Raw genomic sequence first — 10220 nt, forward strand, 5'->3', positions numbered from 1 at the left:
GCTGCCAGGCGAACACCCCTCCTTGGGCGGGACAGGCGCCGGACGACCGGGACCAGACCCGGGTCCCTCCTCAGCAGTCCGCTCTCTCCCCGGAAGTGCCTCATCTTTTTCTTAAAAGGCAATTCTTCATAATTTGGCCTTTTGAGCTATTAAAAATAATTATTGAAAACATTGTAAAAATTAAGCCCTTCAATTTTTGTTAAATATGAAACATTTGTATCTTGTAAATAACGACATCCTTAAGTTGGAAAAAATAGTTACTTGATCTAAGCCATTTCTGATACTGAACCAAACTGAAAAAGGCTCTCAAAATAGAAGAAAAAAGCGTGAGAAGATGAGAAGGAGTTCAGTGAAATGTTAAGACAACACTAGGCAGCAGAGAAAGAAAAAAGAGCAACAATGACAAAAATCAAGTTGTCAGAAGTCAAAGCAGTGTCAAGTGTAATTGATATCAGATGAGAGAAGGCACTGTCCTTTGGTGGTGTGCTATTTTAATAGATATGTATTCATACATAAATCTCCACTCATACAAATACCCGAATCTGTATCTATATATTTGTGTAATTAATTATACATTGCCTATGGTTACCCAAGCAGGAGGAAAATCTATATATGTTTATTTTATTTAGCGTAAACTTGGCACTACACCTCTTTAGTTCAATGCTGTGATGGGATCAGGGTGGCCATAGACCACTGTTTTGAAAGATAAATCTTTTTGTCATGTCCAATCTTGTTTTAAAAATAATTTCATTACATCTGTTTATCTCTGTCAATCTATCTATCTATCTATCTATCTATCTATCTATCTATCTATCTATCTATCTATATCAGTCTATCTATCTATGATATATCTATTTATCACATATCTTTGTCTATATGCATATATGTGTGAGCAAGCACTTGCTATGCCACAGTATGCATGTCAGAGAACAACTGGTAAGAATGGTTCTTTCCTTCTATCATGTGGGACCTAGGGATTGAACTCAGGTTGTCAGCCTTTGCAGCAGCACCTTTCCCTGTGGAGCTATCCAGTCTCCTAGCAGCAAAAGGCTTATCAGTGAACCTTTGCTCTTTTTCTTATCTGCCTTGGGAGATGGACAGATAAAACAAAAGAGCCCAAAGGATATAAAGATAACATCGACAATAACAACAACAATAGCAACAGCAGCAGCAACAGCAGCAACAGTAAAACCTTTGGAACTCTCTCTCAGAAACATTATCCAATAAAACAATTAAGTTGTCTAAGAAATGAATCGGAAGAGACAGAAGAAGTAGGGTTGTTGCACTGTTCAAGAAAAGACTGGGAAAATTAAGTAGTTACATATAATTATTTCCATACGCTCTGAAAACAAAGTGAATCTAACATGACGGTGGACAATGGACACTTCTGTTAAACTAGAGTTTTGACTACGCCGAGTCATACTGCCAAGAGACTGGGAACAGTGAAGGCAGGAACAGAGGTGCAGGAACTAAGTATGTCCCCTGACCACAGGCCTGCTCTAGACATTTTAGCTTTGAGTTTTGATGTTTCAGAAGCCTTTTTTCAAACTTTAATGATAAAACAAACACATAAGACTTTTTGAGGGCCGGAGAGATGGCTCAGTGGTTAAGAGTACTGGCTGCCCTTCCAGAGTTCCTGAGTTCAATTCCCAGCAACCCACATGATGGCTCACAACCATCTGTAATAAAATCCGCTTCCTTCTTCTGGTGTGCATGAAAACAGAACACTTGTATACATTAAATGAATAAATCTTTTTTTAAAAAGACTTTTTGAGGCTTAAGTTTAAAATTCAAGAATGTTCATAGGCATAAAGTTCAAAGTCAGCCAATAGTTATATCATTACAGAATATAACATCAGCAACATGGTATGAAGTATAAGAAAACAGGAAAAAATGTCTCCTGGGACTTCACACCATGAAACAGGCAACAGTAAATTCACATTATTCATGACAGTGAACACAAATAGGTCATGATACTTAAATAAAAATAATTAACTTTACTCTGGGGCTAAAAAGTATAGCAAATACATTCTCAGTGTAGGCTGTTTCTAAAAGGCACATCATTTAAAACATAGAGAAAAGAAATAATAATTGTTTTTTAAAAGACATAGATTAAATAAAACCAAATATTGGGTTAACATACAAACAAATTATTTAAAAATCACAAATAAAACACTTTTGTAGTGATATGCAATTAAGAATTGAAGGTGTAAACATGAAAATTGATATAGGTATATTTTAATTCAATTTGATAATCATTACAATTACAATGTGGACTGGAAGAAATATTTACTCAATAAATAACATGTCAACTCTAATGTTATTTTCTTGACAATAAAAGATTATTATATAATGACCTCAAGAAGAAAAGAATTATAATCTGAAAAAGAAGAACTTTAGCCAATATTCTTACATATTAGAAAGATTAACCAGCCCAAACTAAGAATACAAAGAGTTTGGGTAGTAACATTATGGATTTTAATTAAATAAACTAAGTTGAAATTTGTATCTTGCAATCTTGAACCAAATTGAGAAAGACTCAGAATTCAGAAAGACCAAAAGTCAGAAGAGAAGGACCAAACAAGCTTGAAGACCTGAAGCTCTATTTCCATCTGTGTCAAAACTTTCATTTAAGAAAGGACACAGGGGTCTGTTTGGTGGTTTTGTTTATTAAATATACAGAAAACAGAACAAGGAAATATATGGGAACTTTCCTTTTTTACTTACTAGAATCCTTAACAACAGAACTGATGTACTTTCTCTCAAATACTACCAGTCTATTTCCACAGTAGAACAGCAACTTTGCAATACGAGGCCTGGATTCTACACTCAGACTGCAAAAATAGTCATCCAAGTTGAGTTATGAAAATAAGCAAGTCTTGATCATACTCTGGCAAATTGAGACCGGCCTTCTTGAAGCAGGGTTAAATTTATGACCAGGTTTAGAACATTTCAGGAGTGCAATAGTGACTTATTATTAGAAACATCTCATGATATGTCCTTGGATCAAAAGAAAATATTCTTGGTGATAAAAATGGCATTTCTTAACATTTAAATTCAATTACTGATCAATAGTAATGAACCAAGAATGGGAACTCTGTCTTGTCACCATCAAGCTTTTCTCTTGGTTCTGTTTCCAGTTAGATTCTAGCTGTTGCTCTCATCCAGTGCCAGGCCTCTGAGTGTTAATAATCTCATGTGAAGTTACTAGGACCATAAAGCAGTGTTAGTGGAGCATACCCACCTGCGCTTCTGATGAGAATAATATCAGAACAGAATACTAACGGAGCAGAATAACACAGGTCTGTATTACAAAGGAAAGCAGATATGCCTTTGATAGGCTCATTACACCTGTGAGTATCAAGCAAGAAGATATCAGATCCACGGGGCTGGCCGTATCCACAGAGATGAGCGAAAGATGGAAAACCTGCTCTTCGAGGTCCCTTTGAGTGGTGATGGTTGAGTTCTGTTGACTGACATCAATTAAAAGAATATTTTCCCACAGGACCCTGAAAAATTCCAGACTACTCTAGAGACATCTATAGGAATGAATAGAGAAAAACAAACAAACAAACAAAAAACCAAAACAAAATAACCCCCCAAAAAAACCAAACTTGGATTTACTGTTTCAGCTAGGTTGCTTTATCCAGGTAGCTTTCTGTTTTCCTATGCATGTGGCCACTACTCTTGGGATATAACTAAGTATTCTCACACACCACTCCATAAGTATGCAAAAAGAAATTTTCAATAAACATTGTTGGGTGATACATCACACATACAAAAATACATAAGACATATGTGAGCAGCTTAGTGAATCATAAAATGTACACCCACGGACCCTCCCTCCAGCTGATGCAGATATTTCCAGCACTCTACCGTGCTGAGCTCTGGTGTAAAATATGTCAAGTTTTGGCCCCACCCTTCTCCATGGAGTAATCCATGATCCCATGTTCATGTTTATTATCCATTTCTGGCTTATTTTTATGTTTCAATGCTTCTGTATAACCCACAAAATAAAACAGTTCTATTTCACCTGTTTTAGAGCTTGCTGACTGGATACATTCTGTATGTGGTTGTGAGAACACGAGACTTCCAGGCATCCATCAACACGGGGGGGGGGGGGGGGCAATAGACCAAGAGCTCAGGAGCCAAACTCTGAAATGAATAGATGTTTGTACCACATGCTGTTCACTGGCACTGACGGGGGGAGGTGAGAACATGAAGGCTGATGTGTTTCTTAGGCAGATCTTCTGTGGGCACACCTCGGGGCAAGGGGTCTCCGAGTCACCTTTCCTAGATTGTACTGTAACCTATCGGGCTTCGGCCTGAGCTTTCCTGTCTCCATTCCACGAAGTCAGCCCACATGCAAACTGAAGGCTCTTCTAGAGTTTCTCCAGTTCCTGCTACCCTCTCCCACAAAGCTATTTTCTCTAAATAAAATTCCTAAACACTTAATTCCACCTTGACGATGCCTCTCAGAAGACTTGAAAACTATACCCTCCAACACTTTTGACTTTTGTCTCAAACTATATTTCATGTAGTGTGTGTGTGTGTGTGTGTGTGCGCGTGTGTGCGTGTGTGTGCATGTGCGTGTGTGTGCATGTGCGTGTGTGTGCATGTGTGTGTGTGTGTGTGTGTGTGTGTACATATACACACACCAGTCATAGGGCACATGTGGAGGTCAGAAGGCCACTCCCTGAAATCACATCTCTGCTTCCACTCTGTGGGTCCCTAGGATGAAACACGGGTTGTCAGGCTTGAAGGCAGAGCCTTGACACGCTGAGCCAACTCAGTGACCCATGGGCGACATATTTCTTACAGTAATGGTTTCCCTTTGGCATTTTGCTGATGCTGATGTGTGAATCTATTCATTTTCTCCACTGTGTAATTTCAGTTGTTTTTATGTCAAATTCTACTTCTGTCTTTGTCTGTTGGCAGGTAAATTGATTGTTTCTTTTTCTTTTAAACTTCATAGTTTAACCAGAGACTTGAAAACAATATTCTGTGAGCCAGATCTGCCTGCTTGCTGTGTGAAAACCATGAGAAAACAACTTAAGGAAGGATGGGATTAAGGATCCAATCCAACATCCATTGCAGGGAAGGCACGGAGGCAGGGCCATGAGACAGCCAGTCACATCACATCATCAGTCAGGTGACTGCAACAGATAAATGCTGACCTGAGCTGGTTCCCTGATCCTCTGGTACTCACTAAAGGATTTCAGCCCAGGAAACGACACTGGTTTAGAGTGAGCTGTGCCTCTTCAGTTAAACCTATTGGGAAAAACCCTGACGAACTTGCCAGAGGTGTGTCTCCTAGGAGATTCTCAGTCCAGCCAAGCCAGCAGTGCCGATGAGTTGTTATGACTCACAATGTAAGAGCAATGTATCTTCAAATGATATGTGAATATGAAATTCAAATTTCATGGTTCATAACAAGTTTTGTTGTGTAGAAGATGTTGCTGGATGTCTGCCCCTAGAGGTGTTGCAGGTGTGGTTGCTGTGTCACATGTGTGTCAGTAGGTGGCAGAGAGGAGAGAGGGTATTTCATGCTTAGTTCTCCAATCTATGAACATCTGAATGATAAGTAGTCTAACAATCCCTGAAAAAACTGAGCCTGAGATGACCACCAGTCCAGTTCCATTCAGGCCCAGACAGGCTCTCAGAATGCAGAGTGAGCTGGAGACTAGAAGAACCCACCCGGGACCTCGGGACCTCGGTGGGAGTTAGCCTTAGACAGATGACCCCTGCATGGGACAACAAGGGTGGTCCAGATGAGGAACAAGCCCAAGATAGCCACCAGTTCAACACCACGGGACCTGAACAGGAAGCTAGCCCGAGATGACGAGCAGTGCCACTCAGGTCTGGGGGAGGGGGCAGACCATACCTGAGACGACTCCTGCCTGGCTCCATAATGCACGGATGGGACATAGCACTCCTGACACCACTCCTGAGATGACCCCAGATACTCAGAGACCCCTGGCAGCACTAAGAGGAACAAGTATGTAGTAGAGAGGTGAGAGAGTAAGAGAAGGATGTGAACCCAATGAAGAGAGGCAGAACTGGAGACTTGAGGCAATGAGGAGCAGCCTGATATGAGTAGCTGGTGATGCCACCTGGGGTCATGTTTGGGTCGTGGCCCTGCAGCAGCAGGGGTCTGTTACCATCAAAGGCAAGGTGGACATCCCTGGCTTGGGATGCTGCCCAGGGACATGTTGAGGTTTGAGGGCTGGACAGAACTGGTTCCACCCTTGCTTGAGCATCCTAGGAGATCTGACCCTGGAGTCCCAAGAGCAGGAGAGCTGGTCTCGCCCCTAACCAGCTGTAGTACTCTGGAGAGTGGCCCCACATATTACCAAGGATGCATAATAGAGCTAGCCTGGTTGAGGGAGCTGAGGGGTGAGCTGTCCCTGAGGGTATAAGCATGGGAGAGCTGGCCTTGCCTCTCACCAGCTGTAGCACTTGGGAGAGTTGGCCCTGTGTCTCATCTGGGCAGCACAGTAGAGCTGACCCTGATGGCAGAAGCATGGGTGAGCTTCTGAGGACATGAGCATGGTAGAACTACCCTGTCACTTGTTTGTTACGTGGTGACATGAGTAAAGAGAGACCCCCCCTTGTCCCTTGACACCTATAGAAGACAAGAGAGCTGGTCTCCAGAGAGATTATCGGAGAGGGATAGCTGCCCGTCACCTACTTCAGCACTCAGGAGAGTGGGCCCTGCACCTTGCTTAGGCTGCACAGTAGAGGTGGCTCTAGACATGGAGATTGTGAGTGAGCCAGTCTAGAGGATGAAAGCATAGGAGAGCCGACATTGACACTTATCTGCTGTGTGGCGGTGCAGAAGAGAGACTGAGATGCCTCCTTCCCTCTGTCCCTCATGCCTTCCCATCTATGGCAGGTGGGAGAGTTGGCCCCAGGGTCATGAGAGTGGGAGAAATGGCCATGTCCCTCACCAGTTGCAACACTCATGAAAGAAGGTCCTACACCTTGTCTGGGCAGCATGGTAGAGCTGGCCCTGGCTGCAGGGGCTGTGGGTGAGCCGGACCCAGGGAGTGAAAGTAGGAGAGCTGGCTCTTCCCCTTGGTGGCAGCAGCATTGGATGGTCAAGCCAGGACAAAGCAGTTCTCCCCTGTGGTGTGGGTGTGGGAGAGCTGGTGGGCTGACCAGCTCAGATGCTCTTCAGGCCCAGATCCAAGGCTTTGAATTGGCTCACCCCAACATGTACCCCATAGATAAACTGCTGAAGTACATGAAGGGGCTGGTCCTACAGATCCAAAACTACAGAATCTTCATGACATAGGGCAATAACAGGATATCTGAGAGGCAACACAGTGAGGTTCTGGTATTGATAGAGGAGCAGAAGCCAGAGGCCTCATACCAGACCAAGGAGTCATTGCAATGAAGTGTGGACAAAAGGACATACTGTAGTACACACTGTGACACACTACAGTTTTCCTATGAGACTTTTTTTCTTTGTTGGAGGGGAGATTGCAAGGGTGGAGGACAGATGTGAGGGGAGAGGAAGATGAATGGGATCTAGGTTAATGACAAAGAACCAATAATAAAAAAAAAAAAAAAGATGTTGGATGATATCCAAAGAGCCAAATATTTGCTATTTGGTCCTTCATGTAAGGAGTTTGCCAGCATTTGCTATAAAGAATACTATTGTGGTGCCCTAAGAGATGGCTCATCAGTTAAGAGCACTTGCTGCTCATCCAGGGGAACCAGGTTCTATTACCAACACCGACATGGTGGCTTATGACCATCTCTAACTTCAGCTCCAGAGGATCCTACATTGCTGGCCTTTTCAGACACCTGCACTTCTGTGCATATACCCACATGCACACACACATACACGCACAATCACATGTAACTAAAACAATTAGAGTAAATATTTTTAAAGGCTGCTATGGTGGTTAAAATCAAGATGGCCCCCATAGGCTCATAAGGAGTGGCAGTACTAGGAGCTGTGGCCTTGCTGGAGTATGTATGTTCTTGCTAGAGGAAGTGTGTCAATGGGGCTGGGCTTTGAGGTGTCAGATGCTCAAGCCAGACCCAATGTCACTCTCTCTTCTCCAGTATCATGCCTGCCTGCACACTGACATACTTCCCACCATGATAAAGGACTAAACCTCTGAACTGTGAGCCAGCCCCAATGCAGTGTTTTCCTTCGTACATGTTTCTGTGGCCATAATGTCTTTTAATGGCAATAGAAGCCTTAACTAAGACAGCTACTGTGAAAGATTTTAGACATGTTTCCTGGTATATATGTGCAAATCTTTAGAAGGGAAAGGAGCTGTGTCTGAACTGTAGGGCGCATACATGCTTCTTTTTATTAGTGTTGAATTGTTTCCCAAAGTGCTCACAGTCGTTTTCTCTTCTCTTTGCAGAGAGTAAAATCACTCTTGGTCACAACCTTACTCACAGTTAGAACTGTCTAGCTTCTCAATTCTTTGTTTTGTTTTGCTTTGTTTTGAGACAGGATTTCTCAGTGTAGCCCTAGCTGTCCTGGAACTCACTTTGTAGACCAGCTGGCCTTGAACTCAGAAATCTGCCTGCCTCTGCCTCCTGAGTGCTGGGATTAAAGGAATGCGCCACCACTGACGGCTAGCTTCTCAATTTTTATTAATTGGTATGAAATATTTCCTTATTATGGTTTTAATAGTCATTTTCTTGATTATTGATTAAACTGAACAGATGTTGATGGTTCCTCTCTAGTTTGTCAGTGTTACTCGGTTTTATTTTCTTTCCCTCAGATTCTTACATTTTTCTTGATGAATGTATATTGTCTATGAATTCTTTATCATTTGATTTGCTGAATTAAATAATGTCATTTATGACCTTTTTCTCCTCTTCCTCTTCTTCTTCCTCTTCCTCTTCTTCTTCCTCTTCCTCTTCCTCCTCCTCTTCCTCCTCCTCCTCCTCCTCCTCCTCCTCCTCCTCTTCCTCCTCCTTGTGTTTTGGCCAACAGAATTGATCTTCTTTCCTTTTATTAATTATTATTTTATTTTATGTGTATGTGTATTTTGCCCAAGTATATGTCTGTGCACCATATACATGCAGTACTCGCAGAGGCCAGAAGAGGGTGTCAGATCTCCTGAAACTGAAGTTACAGTTGTTAGCCACTATTTGGGTGCTGGGAATTGAACACAGGTCTCAAGAAAAAGTACTCAGTGCTCTTAGCTGCTGAGTCATATCTCCAGTTCCTCTCTTCTTTCTCTTTTCTTTTCTTTCCATTTCTTTTCTTATTTTGTAGTGTTAGAACTTGAACCAAGGGTTCTTGTACATGCGAGGGAAGTACTCTGCTACTGAGCTTTATAATTTGAACTCTTTTTAACTTTAACTTTGGCACAGGGTCTGTCCTGGTCTATTTCTGTTGTGGTGATAAAACACTCCAATCAAAAGCAGCTTGACTTATATTATTTCCAGGTCACAGTCTCTATCATTGAAGCAAGTCTATGTAGGAACTCCAGGTAGAAACCTCAAGACTCAAGTCAGGAACTATGGAAAATGCTGCCTTCTGGATTGCTTGTAGGATAAGTCACAGACCTGTGCCCTGCTAATTCCTTATGTAACTCAGGCTCACTTGCATAAGGATTGTGCCACCTACAATGGGCTAAACCTTCCCAGGTAAATCATCAATTAAGACAATGCCTCACAGACATGCCCAGAGGAAAATCTGATCTGGGCAGTTTCCTAATCTAGGTCTCCCTTCCCAGGTGGCTTTATGCCAAGTTGACAGCTGAAGGGACTCTAGGTACATAGGGTACTCTGTTCCATTGTCAACGACACACAAACGTATCATTTTAATCCATATCCTTTCATTCCGTGTCCCCAAGTTTTCATATTAATATCATAATATAAAATACAGCCCAACTTTGGGGGGGGGGTTCGAGACAGGGTACAGCCCAACTTTTAAGTTTCACAGTTTTAAAATTTTTTTGACACTTTAAAACCCTACAGCCTCTTTAAGAAGATCTTCTGAGATCTTCTTCAATTTCTTTCTTTAGGGATTTGAAGTTCTTATCATACAGACATTTCACTTCCTTTGTTAAAGTCACACTAAGGTATTTTATATTATTTGTGACTATTGTGAAGGGTGTTGTTTCCCTAATTTCTTTCTCATCCTGTCTGTTCTTTGTGTAGAGGAAGGCCACTGATTTGTTTGAGTTAATTTTATATCCAGCTACTGCACTGAAGCTGTTTATCAGGTTTAGGAGTTC

The 10220-nt window shown here is 42.0% G+C and overlaps 1 non-coding gene across 1 annotated transcript; it reads left to right on the forward strand.

Annotated features, from left to right (window-relative positions):
* The first annotated feature begins 5466 nt into the window (after positions 1 to 5466).
* On the forward strand, positions 5467 to 5597 carry LOC115062926. Its single transcript, XR_003842831.1, has one exon. It is a non-coding gene; the product is annotated as a small nucleolar RNA SNORA17 (small nucleolar RNA).
* The last annotated feature ends 4623 nt before the right edge of the window (positions 5598 to 10220 follow it).

Source organism: Mus pahari, chromosome 1 (genome assembly GCF_900095145.1).
Source record: "Mus pahari chromosome 1, PAHARI_EIJ_v1.1, whole genome shotgun sequence".
Lineage (NCBI taxonomy): Eukaryota > Metazoa > Chordata > Mammalia > Rodentia > Muridae > Mus > Mus pahari.